Source organism: Callospermophilus lateralis, unplaced genomic scaffold (assembly GCF_048772815.1).
Source record: "Callospermophilus lateralis isolate mCalLat2 unplaced genomic scaffold, mCalLat2.hap1 Scaffold_66, whole genome shotgun sequence".
Lineage (NCBI taxonomy): Eukaryota > Metazoa > Chordata > Mammalia > Rodentia > Sciuridae > Callospermophilus > Callospermophilus lateralis.
In genome coordinates, this window is record NW_027514882.1 from 5,312,791 (window position 1) to 5,327,381 (window position 14,591).

Genomic DNA, 14,591 nt, shown 5'->3' on the forward strand with positions numbered 1-14,591 from the left:
TCAGTTATATCCAGACCTCACCACCTCCCCCATTGAGTAAAACCCTTGTGAAGAGACATGTAGATGCCTTTATGAACATATTGATAATTTTTCATGGCAGTGTTTTCCAAAAACCAGTTAGTAAAATCAATTGATTCCTTTGCAGCCTGAAATTACCTTCATTCCAGTTTACTGGTATAAGAACCGCAGTATATCAGCAACCATTCTCCAATAGTAGTTCAGGCAGATGTCATTCTAGATAACAAGCAGTGCCGGATCCTCCATGTATTTTACACAGCCCATGACGGGGGACATCCGTCCATTCGTTTAGAACAACTGATGTTTTATGCTGGCAATTTAGGTTTATTTAAAGGAGTGATTAGAAAACAGGTGAGACAGACTGATTAGATTCAGTATGTATGTTGGCTTTGTTTTTCTAGGCCTGAAGTTTTCACATTTCAATTAATTGTAGGTTAAGTATCAGGCAGATTCTTCACTGGGCTTCAAATGTGATAAAGTTGCTTCTTATTTTTAAGAAGGCCGTTGCAATCCTGCATTTATTTTACACCTCAGTGCTTGTTTTACACACAAGCACACACACCCACACACCACACACATCAACACACACACAAACACATAATTAGAGCACATTTAACACTCAAATAAAGCTTTACCTACTGATTCATAACTAGGGTATTTTTTTAATAAGTATTGTGTCTTGGTCTCTACTGGGGAAACATGGTTCAATGTGAGTTCTCTGGTTTGTTGTAGGGCAGTGAACGTTCACTTGTTGGCAATGATATAGAAATGGGGAGTAAGAGTTTAAAAGTTTTTACAGTAAGTAGGCAGAGTCAGAGTATGGAATCTAAGAATAAGAAATTGGGGAATTTCCTCTTTGTTTCTTCATTTCAACCTCCTAATAATTCATGTATATTTTCCAAAAGTCTCCCAGAAAACAAGGACTAGGTCAATCCACATATCAGTGAACCATAGCAGAATGCGACTCTGAATTTCATATAAACAGTCATAAAATCAAAAAGACAGGTGCTGGGGTTTTGGCTCAGCACTAGAGTGCTGGCTTCACACTTTCAAAGGTCCTGAGTTGGATCCCCAACACCATACGTGAAAGGAATGAATGAACCAATGCATGAGTGTATGATGAATGAATTAAAGGTATAAGGAGGAGGAGGAAGAGGAGGAGGAGGAGGAGGAGAAATAGAAGAAGATGATGAGAAATTTGACAGAAGGGAAAAAGGGGAGGAGAGTGAGTTTAAAGAGTGGTTTCCAATTCCCAAACGTTAAATTACAGCAGACGGGATAGAGAGAGAAGATGGGAGGGCAGAAGAGGGGGGATAGTAGAGGCTAGAAAAGGTAGCAGAATACAACAGTTACTAACATGGCATTTTGTAAAAACGTGGATGTGTAAACAATGTGATTGTGCAATCTATATATGGGGTCAAAATGGGAGTTCATAACTCACTTGAATCTAATGTAGGAAATATGGTATCTCAAGAGCTATGTAAGGTTTTAAGCAACCAATATAAAAAAGAGGTCTTCATTTTTCTTTGTAGTTGAGATCTCCTGTTTCCTTGACATGTTTAGTTGTGTTCTCTCCTTTAGTCCTCCCATGCTCTAGTTATTCTGATATGGAAAAACTAGCTGAAATGCCCAACCAGTCTCTAAATCAGTGACACTTTTTCATTAAGCCTAAAGTCACTTTACAATTGCTACAGTCATACTAAATACACTTCTTTGTTTGGAGTTTAAAAGATATTTCCACCAGCTAGATTACAAGGACCTAGAACTCCCATTCTTGTTTATGTAAGAGTGGCTTCATCAGATTAAATGCCGTTCTCTGGAATAACATAAAATAGGAATAATTTACTCATAAGATTCTTACGTAAACCATCTTTATTTACAAAATACTATCTTAAGAATTATTGTTTCATTGAGCTTCAATTGGAGCCAAAGTATAGTCAATTACTGAACTAAAAGCAGTTACTTAAAAACTAAAAATGAGAGATAAGTCAAATTACATTTGAAGAGAGAGCAACAGCATGAGGTTTCTTGTTTGGTTCTGGATGTTGAGTAACAGGCTCATTTGCAGGTGGAAGGAACCCTTCAGGCAACTCACTTGTACTTTCAGAATGGGGGTGAAGAGGGCTGAATTCCAGCTCTTGGGGGAAGATTTTGTGAGGAAAACCCCCTCCCTGCATAGACACTTCGCATTGGAAATGGAGTGGGTGGCGGGTCAGGTGGAAAATAATCTCCAGGTTCCCAGACAAGTTTCCTGGGAGAGGTGGAGGAATAAAAAGGTCCTCTTCTCATGAACTGACTCCTTGGGTCAACTGGAAACAAGGCACCTCTGACTGGAGGGAAAGGTGCCAACACAGAGCCAGAGCCAGTTGCTTGGTTTTCAGCATGGAGAGGTGAATCAGGCACATCAGAGTCCAAAGGAGGCATATTAGGAATTCTGTGTTCTGCTGGTCCCGATGCTCTACCACAATTTGAGTAAAACCTATCTTGCCTTTGTAGAGGAAGACGTGCATCAGAAGAATATGGTTGGCCTGGCGGAGGGATCATCAGCCTGCTGGCCTGTTCCCCTGGAGGAGAGAGGGGCCCAGTCTGAGAAGGTGCTCTCTGAAAATCAGTGAACTTATGGCAGCTGGATTCTCTTCCTTTACTGCTAGTCGCATGGTCCAGAGGATTCTCCAGGGCCCCTTGACCCTCTTCCTCCTCCCACTGGAGTGAAAGGTGAGAGTGTGAGTGGACCACTCTTTTCAAAATGAGGAGGTCTCCTTTCAGATGAAGGGTGACCTATTGGTGAGGGCCCATTTGGAGAAGGCTTTCTGCCCATTGCTGAGTTGGAAACATCCAGTGCATCATAGGGATCTTTTTCTACAAGTTCAAATCTAAGCTCCTTCTCAGTTAATTTCTGTCTGTTGCGTGCATTTTGTTTCCTGAAATAACTGAGGTTTCTTTCAGCAATCCGAGCTGCCAACTCACTAGCATCTGCTTCTTTCTCGGAGGAAGTAATCTTCCCCAGACAGGAACGAATGGTACTCTGCAATTGTTCTTCAAGATATTGGGCTCTCTTTCTGTAGGTCTCCAGCTCTTTTATTGTATGGCTCATCTTTTCTTCGACTTTGGAAAGTTTCTCCTTTTGCTCCACACGGCAATTTTCCTCCACTCTTAATTTCCTGTGCAGTTTCATCATATTTTCTTGACAGCGTTCCATCATGACTTTAAAGTTCTGCTGTAGGGTCTCATTCTCACTTTGCAGCTGTGCAATTTCGGACTGCAAGGATGCCTGTTCAGTCTGCAGACTTTTAAGGTGTTCTGTAAGGTCTTCCGTGGTTTTCTCCACTTCAGATGAGAAAGTACATTTTTGATTTCTTCCTCCTTCCAAGATTTCAAAGGAGGCCTTTAGCTTATCACCATAAACCAGGTTCCTCAAAGCTCCTTTGGACTCATCCTCCAAGTGAGCACCAATTTCGGGTTCACTCGTCTTTCCCAGTTCCAGGTGACCACCATCCCTTTGGGCTCCCAGGCTTGGAGAAGATCTATCCTTCATCTTCATCAAGCATTCACTCAGAGACTCCATGTGATTTTCTGTGTCCCTTAGAACTTGTTCTCCAGCTACTTTAGAGTCCTCTAATATGATTTTTGCTTTACATTGGACACCTCCTTGTTGCCTCTGTGCTTCAGCTTCTCCTTGTATTGTTGGTCTCTGCGTTGGCGGAAGTAGGGATCCTTCATTCAAAACCTCTTTGATTGCCAGCTTCAGTTCTTCCTCATTCACTTGAAAGAGTCTCCAGTTTGTTTTAGCTTCAGCTATTTGTGATCTGAGGGATTCAGATTCACCTTGGAGGGACTGTATCCTTCTTGATAGATGCGCCATCGTTTCATCCTGTTGACCATGTTGAGCCTTCTGTGCTTTGAGCTCTTCTTCTAGAAAGAGCATTTCAACGCCATGGCTGGATTCGGGCCTATGCAGCTTTTCGTCGGTTGCCTCCAGCTGTTGTGCTTCTCTTGAACCCTTCTCAAACCTGCAATCCTTTAAAGATGATTCTAAGCCTTCATGTTCTTTTTCAACAAGGCTCACTTTTTCAAGAAGTCCACATTTTGCCTCAATAAGTCCAGCAAGATTTAGAGCCAGCCTTTTTTCTCTTCCCACGTAAAGCCTGCTACGAACCGACTGAAAACCTCTCCAGAAAAGTGAGAGAACAGCAAAAAATCCAAGAGCTGTACACATCACCAACTCCCAAGGAAAGCCATAAGGAAGATGGCCTGGCTTCATGTCTTCGGACAATGCTGCCACAAACCCTGGGTGCTTCTTCCAGAACCACCCACTAGGATGGCTGAGAGGCAGCCCTTGGCTCCTCCATCACGCCAAGACAGCTTTGGCTCTTGCCACCACAATCACAGCCTGCCCAGGCAGGCCAACACAGGCTGTGGACACTCAGGTGTTTGGTCAGGAACTCCAACCTGCACCAGGCAACGGAGCAGACCACTGTGATCCCCTTCAGGGGCTGAGCGTATGGTGGGTGGTGGGCGTATGGCGGTGGGAGCCATGATCAAAGGCTCCCAGGAGCCTTGTTGTGCTCAACTGCCCATCAGGGGAGTCTTGTCCGCTTCCCTACCCAGTGCATCCTCATGTGCCACAGGTTTCGGTCCCTCCCACTCCAGCCAGAGAGAATTCCTCTCCATGCCACCCACCCCTTGATTTGGTTTAGGCCAGGCCAAGGCGGGGTTAGTAGGAAGATTCCATCCAGTCATAATAACATTCAGTTTGATGTCACTCAAATTCTAAAGCTGACTAAACTGTTCAAACAGCTTTTATGGCCTCTATTGGTCTTTGTGTCCCTTGCCTTTTGTTTGAGTGACTCAGTCCTTTCCCTGCCCTTGTGCTCTCCCTATTTCCTACCTTCCTTGCTTCCTTCCTCCCTTCCTGGGTTTTCCCCTTTTCTTCTTCCTTCTTTTCTACCTCCCTGCATCCCTCCAACTTTGCCTTCCTCCCTTCCAACTTTCTCTCTCCCTTCCCTCCCTTTTCTTTTCTTGCAAGTGTTTGGGGTGAAAGTCCATGGCAGGCCAGCCCCAAGCTAGGCAAGGTCACTGCCACTGAGCTACAACATCCCCAGACCTGCTGCCACTTCCTATGCAAGTAACTTGAATTATCTCTAAAGAGAAACTCTCACATTAGTCTACTTTCAAAGTAATTTCAGAAGAGTTGCTAACATGGGCATAAATCAGTTATGACAAGTCATTTTTGAAAAGCACGGCACAGCTAATGTTCCTCCAAAGAAGGAGTGGAAAACTTAATTGGTTTTCAGGTCAGCATTTCTAGACTAGTACAAACCCTCCTAATCCTGATCTCTCCTTAGTCCTATGATTTCTTTAAGTGTCCCCTTTGCTCCTGTTCATGGAGTCATGTGTACAGAAATTATACCTGGTTCTATTGAACTCTACTTAATTCTTTCTCACCTCTGTGCTCCTTTGGCCAAGTCACTCCTCAACACTTACTGTAACCCTTTCAATTTTTTTGTCCATTTTCATTTAAAAAACTCTTTCAAAAATTGAACCATTTCGCATGCAGACACAGTCTTCTTGATCTGCTATCAATCCCCCACTACTGACATTGTAAGTTATTGAAATGTACACTTCCGGACCGTTTTCAGATTTTTGATTCCTGTATATCTATCTGTCTATCTATTTACAAACATAACATGGTATTCTGAAAGAATCGTTCTGCTTTTGGAGCTCTACATTGTGTTTTCCAGAAGCAGGCCTATTACACAGAGATGAATCCATGTTACCTAGATTGAGTTCAAACCGGAATGTGCACTCTGATTCCCATTATATTGTTCTACCTACTGATGGACAGTTCAGTTATATCCAGACCTCACCACCTCCCCCATTGAGTAAAACCCTTGTGAAGAGACATGTAGATGCCTTTATGAACATATTGATAATTTTTCATGGCAGTGTTTTCCAAAAACCAGTTAGTAAAATCAATTGATTCCTTTGCAGCCTGAAATTACCTTCATTCCAGTTTACTGGTATAAGAACCGCAGTATATCAGCAACCATTCTCCAATAGTAGTTCAGGCAGAAGTCATTCTAGATAACAAGCAGTGCCGGATCCTCCATGTATTTTACACAGCCCATGACGGGGGACATCCGTCCATTCGTTTAGAACAACTGATGTTTTATGCTGGCAATTTAGGTTTCTTTAAAGGAGTGATTAGAAAACAGGTGAGACAGACTGATTAGATTCAGTATGTATGTTGGCTTTGTTTTTCTAGGCCTGAAGTTTTCACATTTCAATTAATTGTAGGTTAAGTATCAGGCAGATTCTTCACTGGGCTTCAAATGTGATAAAGTTGCTTCTTATTTTTAAGAAGGCCGTTGCAATCCTGCATTTATTTTACACCTCAGTGCTTGTTTTACACACAAGCACACACACCCACACACCACACACATCAACACACACACAAACACATAATTAGAGCACATTTAACACTCAAATAAAGCTTTACCTACTGATTCATAACTAGGGTATTTTTTTAATAAGTATTGTGTCTTGGTCTCTACTGGGGAAACATGGTTCAATGTGAGTTCTCTGGTTTGTTGTAGGGCAGTGAACGTTCACTTGTTGGCAATGATATAGAAATGGGGAGTAAGAGTTTAAAAGTTTTTACAGTAGGTAGGCAGAGTCAGAGTATGGAATCTAAGAATAAGAAATTGGGGAATTTCCTCTTTGTTTCTTCATTTCAACCTCCTAATAATTCATGTATATTTTCCAAAAGTCTCCCAGAAAACAAGGACTAGGTCAATCCACATATCAGTGAACCATAGCAGAATGCGACTCTGAATTTCATATAAACAGTCATAAAATCAAAAAGACAGGTGCTGGGGTTTTGGCTCAGCACTAGAGTGCTGGCTTCACACTTTCAAAGGTCCTGAGTTGGATCCCCAACACCATACGTGAAAGGAATGAATGAACCAATGCATGAGTGTATGATGAATGAATTAAAGGTATAAGGAGGAGGAGGAAGAGGAGGAGGAGGAGGAGAAATAGAAGAAGATGATGAGAAATTTGACAGAAGGGAAAAAGGGGAGGAGAGTGAGTTTAAAGTGTGGTTTCCAATTCCCAAACGTTAAATTACAGCAGACGGGATAGAGAGAGAAGATGGGAGGGCAGGAGAGGGGGGATAGTAGAGGCTAGAAAAGGTAGCAGAATACAACAGTTACTAACATGGCATTTTGTAAAAACGTGGATGTGTAAACAATGTGATTGTGCAATCTGTATATGGGGTCAAAATGGGAGTTCATAACTCACTTGAATCTAATGTAGGAAATATGGTATCTCAAGAGCTATGTAAGGTTTTAAGCAACCAATATAAAAAAGAGGTCTTCATTTTTCTTTGTAGTTGAGATCTCCTGTTTCCTTGACATGTTTAGTTGTGTTCTCTCCTTTAGTCCTCCCATGCTCTAGTTATTCTGATATGGAAAAACTAGCTGAAATGCCCAACCAGTCTCTAAATCAGTGACACTTTTTCATTAAGCCTAAAGTCACTTTACAATTGCTACAGTCATACTAAATACACTTCTTTGTTTGGAGTTTAAAAGATATTTCCATCAGCTAGATTACAAGGACCTAGAACTCCCATTCTTGTTTATGTAAGAGTGGCTTCATCAGATTAAATGCCGTTCTCTGGAATAACATAAAATAGGAATAATTTACTCATAAGATTCTTACGTAAACCATCTTTATTTACAAAATACTATCTTAAGAATTATTGTTTCATTGAGCTTCAATTGGAGCCAAAGTATAGTCAATTACTGAACTAAAAGCAGTTACTTAAAAACTAAAAATGAGAGATAAGTCAAATTACATTTGAAGAGAGAGCAACAGCATGAGGTTTCTTGTTTGGTTCTGGATGTTGAGTAACAGGCTCATTTGCAGGTGGAAGGAACCCTTCAGTCAACTCACTTGTACTTTCAGAATCGGGGTGAAGAGGGCTGAATTCCAGCTCTTGGGGGAAGATTTTGTGAGGAAAACCCCCTCCCTGCATAGACACTTCGCATTGGAAATGGAGTGGGTGGCGGGTCAGGTGGAAAATAATCTCCAGGTTCCCAGACAAGTTTCCTGGGAGAGGTGGAGGAAAAAAAAGGTCCTCTTCTCATGAACTGACTCCTTGGGTCAACTGGAAACAAGGCACCTCTGACTGGAGGGAAAGGTGCCAACACAGAGCCAGAGCCAGTTGCTTGGTTTTCAGCATGGAGAGGTGAATCAGGCACATCAGAGTCCAAAGGAGGCATATTAGGAATTCTGTGTTCTGCTGGTCCCGATGCTCTACCACAATTTGAGTAAAACCTATCTTGCCTTTGTAGAGGAAGACGTGCATCAGAAGAATATGGTTGGCCTGGCGGAGGGATCATCAGCCTGCTGGCCTGTTCCCCTGGAGGAGAGAGGGGCCCAGTCTGAGAAGGTGCTCTCTGAAAATCAGTGAACTTATGGCAGCTGGATTCGCTTCCTTTACTGCTAGTCGCATGGTCCAGAGGATTCTCCAGGGCCCCTTGACCCTCTTCTTCCTCCCACTGGAGTGAAAGGTGAGAGTGTGAGTGGACCACTCTTTTCAAAATGAGGAGGTCTCCTTTCAGATGAAGGGTGACCTATTGGTGAGGGCCCATTTGGAGAAGGCTTTCTGCCCATTGCTGAGTTGGAAACATCCAGTGCATCATAGGGATCTTTTTCTACAAGTTCAAATCTAAGCTCCTTCTCAGTTAATTTCTGTCTGTTGCGTGCATTTTGTTTCCTGAAATAACTGAGGTTTCTTTCAGCAATCCGAGCTGCCAACTCACTAGCATCTGCTTCTTTCTCGGAGGAAGTAATCTTCCCCAGACAGGAACGAATGGTACTCTGCAATTGTTCTTCAAGATATTGGGCTCTCTTTCTGTAGGTCTCCAGCTCTTTTATTGTATGGCTCATCTTTTCTTCGACTTTGGAAAGTTTCTCCTTTTGCTCCACACGGCAGTTTTCCTCCACTCTTAATTTCCTGTGCAGTTTCATCATATTTTCTTGACAGCGTTCCATCATGACTTTAAAGTTCTGCTGTAGGGTCTCATTCTCACTTTGCAGCTGTGCATTTTCGGACTGCAAGGATGCCTGTTCAGTCTGCAGACTTTTAAGGTGTTCTGTAAGGTCTTCCGTGGTTTTCTCCACTTCAGATGAGAAAGTACATTTTTGATTTCTTCCTCCTTCCAAGATTTCTAAGGAGGCCTTTAGCTTATCACCATAAACCAGGTTCCTCAAAGCTCCTTTGGACTCATCCTCCAAGTGAGCACCAATTTCGGGTTCACTCGTCTTTCCCAGTTCCAGGTGACCACGATCGCTTTGGGCTCCCAGGCTTGGAGAAGATCTATCCTTCATCTTCAGCAAGCATTCACTCAGAGACTCCATGTGATTTTCTGTGTCCCTTAGAACTTGTTCTCCAGCTACTTTAGAGTCCTCTAATATGATGTTTGCTTTATATTGGACACCTCCTTGTTGCCTCTGTGCTTCAGCTTCTCCTTGTATTGTTGGTCTCTGCGTTGGCGGAAGTAGGGATCCTTCATTCAAAACCTCTTTGATTGCCAGCTTCAGTTCTTCCTCATTCACTTGAAAGAGTCTCCAGTTTGTTTTAGCTTCAGCTATTTGTGATCTGAGGGATTCAGATTCACCTTGGAGGGACTGTATCCTTCTTGATAGATGCGCCATCGTTTCATCCTGTTGACCATGTTGAGCTTTCTGTGCTTTGAGCTCTTCTTCTAGAAAGAGCCTTTCAATGCCATGGCTGGATTCGGGCCTATGCAGCTTTTCGTCGGTTGCCTCCAGCTGTTGTGCTTCTCTTGAACCCTTCTCAAACCTGCAATCCTTTAAAGATGATTCTAAGCCTTCATGTTCTTTTTCAACAAGGCTCACTTTTTCAAGAAGTCCACATTTTGCCTCAATAAGTCCAGCAAGATTTAGAGCCAGCCTTTTTTCTCTTCCCACGTAAAGCCTGCTACGAACCGACTGAAAACCTCTCCAGAAAAGTGAGAGAACAGCAAAAAATCCAAGAGCTGTACACATCACCAACTCCCAAGGAAAGCCATAAGGAAGATGGCCTGGCTTCATGTCTTCGGACAATGCTGCCACAACCCTGGGTGCTTCTTCCAGAACCACCCACTAGGATGGCTGAGAGGCAGCCCTTGGCTCCTCCATCACGCCAAGACAGCTTTGGCTCTTGCCACCACAACCACAGCCTGCCCAGGCAGGCCAACACAGGCTGTGGACACTCAGGTGTTTGGTCAGGAACTCCAACCTGCACCAGGCAACGGAGCAGACCACTGTGATCCCCTTCAGGGGCTGAGCGTATGGTGGGTGGTGGGCGTATGGCGGTGGGAGCCATGATCAAAGGCTCCCAGGAGCCTTGTTGTGCTCAACTGCCCATCAGGGGAGTCTTGTCCGCTTCCCTACCCAGTGCATCCTCATGTGCCACAGGTTTCGGTCCCTCCCACTCCAGCCAGAGAGAATTCCTCTCCATGCCACCCACCCCTTGATTTGGTTTAGGCCAGGCCAAGGCGGGGTTAGTAGGAAGATTCCATCCAGTCATAATAACATTCAGTTTGATGTCACTCAAATTCTAAAGCTGACTAAACTGTTCAAACAGCTTTTATGGCCTCTATTGGTCTTTGTGTCCCTTGCCTTTTGTTTGAGTGACTCAGTCCTTTCCCTGCCCTTGTGCTCTCCCTATTTCCTACCTTCCTTGCTTCCTTCCTCCCTTCCTGGGTTTTCCCCTTTTCTTCTTCCTTCTTTTCTACCTCCCTGCATCCCTCCAACTTTGCCTTCCTCCCTTCCAACTTTCTCTCTCCCTTCCCTCCCTTTTCTTTTCTTGCAAGTGTTTGGGGTGAAAGTCCATGGCAGGCCAGCCCCAAGCTAGGCAAGGTCACTGCCACTGAGCTACAACATCCCCAGACCTGCTGCCACTTCCTATGCAAGTAACTTGAATTATCTCTAAAGAGAAACTCTCACATTAGTCTACTTTCAAAGTAATTTCAGAAGAGTTGCTAACATGGGCATAAATCAGTTATGACAAGTCATTTTTGAAAAGCACGGCACAGCTAATGTTCCTCCAAAGAAGGAGTGGAAAACTTAATTGGTTTTCAGGTCAGCATTTCTAGACTAGTACAAACCCTCCTAATCCTGATCTCTCCTTAGTCCTATGATTTCTTTAAGTGTCCCCTTTGCTCCTGTTCATGGAGTCATGTGTACAGAAATTATACCTGGTTCTATTGAACTCTACTTAATTCTTTCTCACCTCTGTGCTCCTTTGGCCAAGTCACTCCTCAACACTTACTGTAACCCTTTCAATTTTTTTGTCCATTTTCATTTAAAAAACTCTTTCAAAAATTGAACCATTTCGCATGCAGACACAGTCTTCTTGATCTGCTATCAATCCCCCACTACTGACATTGTAAGTTATTGAAATGTACACTTCCGGACCGTTTTCAGATTTTTGATTCCTGTATATCTATCTGTCTATCTATTTACAAACATAACATGGTATTCTGAAAGAATCGTTCTGCTTTTGGAGCTCTACATTGTGTTTTCCAGAAGCAGGCCTATTACACAGAGATGAATCCATGTTACCTAGATTGAGTTCAAACAGGAATGTGCACTCTGATTCCCATTATATTGTTCTACCTACTGATGGACAGTTCAGTTATATCCAGACCTCACCACCTCCCCCATTGAGTAAAACCCTTGTGAAGAGACATGTAGATGCCTTTATGAACATATTGATAATTTTTCATGGCAGTGTTTTCCAAAAACCAGTTAGTAAAATCAATTGATTCCTTTGCAGCCTGAAATTACCTTCATTCCAGTTTACTGGTATAAGAACCGCAGTATATCAGCAACCATTCTCCAATAGTAGTTCAGGCAGATGTCATTCTAGATAACAAGCAGTGCCGGATCCTCCATGTATTTTACACAGCCCATGACGGGGGACATCCGTCCATTCGTTTAGAACAACTGATGTTTTATGCTGGCAATTTAGGTTTATTTAAAGGAGTGATTAGAAAACAGGTGAGACAGACTGATTAGATTCAGTATGTATGTTGGCTTTGTTTTTCTAGGCCTGAAGTTTTCACATTTCAATTAAGTGTAGGTTAAGTATCAGGCAGATTCTTCACTGGGCTTCAAATGTGATAAAGTTGCTTCTTATTTTTAAGAAGGCCGTTGCAATCCTGCATTTATTTTACACCTCAGTGCTTGTTTTACACACAAGCACACACACCCACACACCACACACATCAACACACACACAAACACATAATTAGAGCACATTTAACACTCAAATAAAGCTTTACCTACTAATTCATAACTAGGGTATTTTTTTAATAAGTATTGTGTCTTGGTCTCTACTGGGGAAACATGGTTCAATGTGAGTTCTCTGGTTTGTTGTAGGGCAGTGAACGTTCACTTGTTGGCAATGATATAGAAATGGGGAGTAAGAGTTTAAAAGTTTTTACAGTAGGTAGGCAGAGTCAGAGTATGGAATCTAAGAATAAGAAATTGGGGAATTTCCTCTTTGTTTCTTCATTTCAACCTCCTAATAATTCATGTATATTTTCCAAAAGTCTCCCAGAAAACAAGGACTAGGTCAATCCACATATCAGTGAACCATAGCAGAATGCGACTCTGAATTTCATATAAACAGTCATAAAATCAAAAAGACAGGTGCTGGGGTTTTGGCTCAGCACTAGAGTGCTGGCTTCACACTTTCAAAGGTCCTGAGTTGGATCCCCAACACCATACGTGAAAGGAATGAATGAACCAATGCATGAGTGTATGATGAATGAATTAAAGGTATAAGGAGGAGGAGGAAGAGGAGGAGGAGGAGGAGAAATAGAAGAAGATGATGAGAAATTTGACAGAAGGGAAAAAGGGGAGGAGAGTGAGTTTAATGTGTGGTTTCCAATTCCCAAACGTTAAATTACAGCAGACGGGATAGAGAGAGAAGATGGGAGGGCAGGAGAGGGGGGATAGTAGAGGCTAGAAAAGGTAGCAGAATACAACAGTTACTAACATGGCATTTTGTAAAAACGTGGATGTGTAAACAATGTGATTGTGCAATCTGTATATGGGGTCAAAATGGGAGTTCATAACTCACTTGAATCTAATGTAGGAAATATGGTATCTCAAGAGCTATGTAAGGTTTTAAGCAACCAATATAAAAAAGAGGTCTTCATTTTTCTTTGTAGTTGAGATCTCCTGTTTCCTTGACATGTTTAGTTGTGTTCTCTCCTTTAGTCCTCCCATGCTCTAGTTATTCTGATATGGAAAAACTAGCTGAAATGCCCAACCAGTCTCTAAATCAGTGACACTTTTTCATTAAGCCTAAAGTCACTTTACAATTGCTACAGTCATACTAAATACACTTCTTTGTTTGGAGTTTAAAAGATATTTCCATCAGCTAGATTACAAGGACCTAGAACTCCCATTCTTGTTTATGTAAGAGTGGCTTCATCAGATTAAATGCCGTTCTCTGGAATAACATAAAATAGGAATAATTTACTCATAAGATTCTTACGTAAACCATCTTTATTTACAAAATACTATCTTAAGAATTATTGTTTCATTGAGCTTCAATTGGAGCCAAAGTATAGTCAATTACTGAACTAAAAGCAGTTACTTAAAAACTAAAAATGAGAGATAAGTCAAATTACATTTGAAGAGAGAGCAACAGCATGAGGTTTCTTGTTTGGTTCTGGATGTTGAGTAACAGGCTCATTTGCAGGTGGAAGGAACCCTTCAGTCAACTCACTTGTACTTTCAGAATCGGGGTGAAGAGGGCTGAATTCCAGCTCTTGGGGGAAGATTTTGTGAGGAAAACCCCCTCCCTGCATAGACACTTCGCATTGGAAATGGAGTGGGTGGCGGGTCAGGTGGAAAATAATCTCCAGGTTCCCAGACAAGTTTCCTGGGAGAGGTGGAGGAAAAAAAAGGTCCTCTTCTCATGAACTGACTCCTTGGGTCAACTGGAAACAAGGCACCTCTGACTGGAGGGAAAGGTGCCAACACAGAGCCAGAGCCAGTTGCTTGGTTTTCAGCATGGAGAGGTGAATCAGGCACATCAGAGTCCAAAGGAGGCATATTAGGAATTCTGTGTTCTGCTGGTCCCGATGCTCTACCACAATTTGAGTAAAACCTATCTTGCCTTTGTAGAGGAAGACGTGCATCAGAAGAATATGGTTGGCCTGGCGGAGGGATCATCAGCCTGCTGGCCTGTTCCCCTGGAGGAGAGAGGGGCCCAGTCTGAGAAGGTGCTCTCTGAAAATCAGTGAACTTATGGCAGCTGGATTCGCTTCCTTTACTGCTAGTCGCATGGTCCAGAGGATTCTCCAGGGCCCCTTGACCCTCTTCTTCCTCCCACTGGAGTGAAAGGTGAGAGTGTGAGTGGACCACTCTTTTCAAAATGAGGAGGTCTCCTTTCAGATGAAGGGTGACCTATTGGTGAGGGCCCATTTGGAGAAGGCTTTCTGCCCATTGCTGAGTTGGAAACATCCAGTGCATCATAGGGA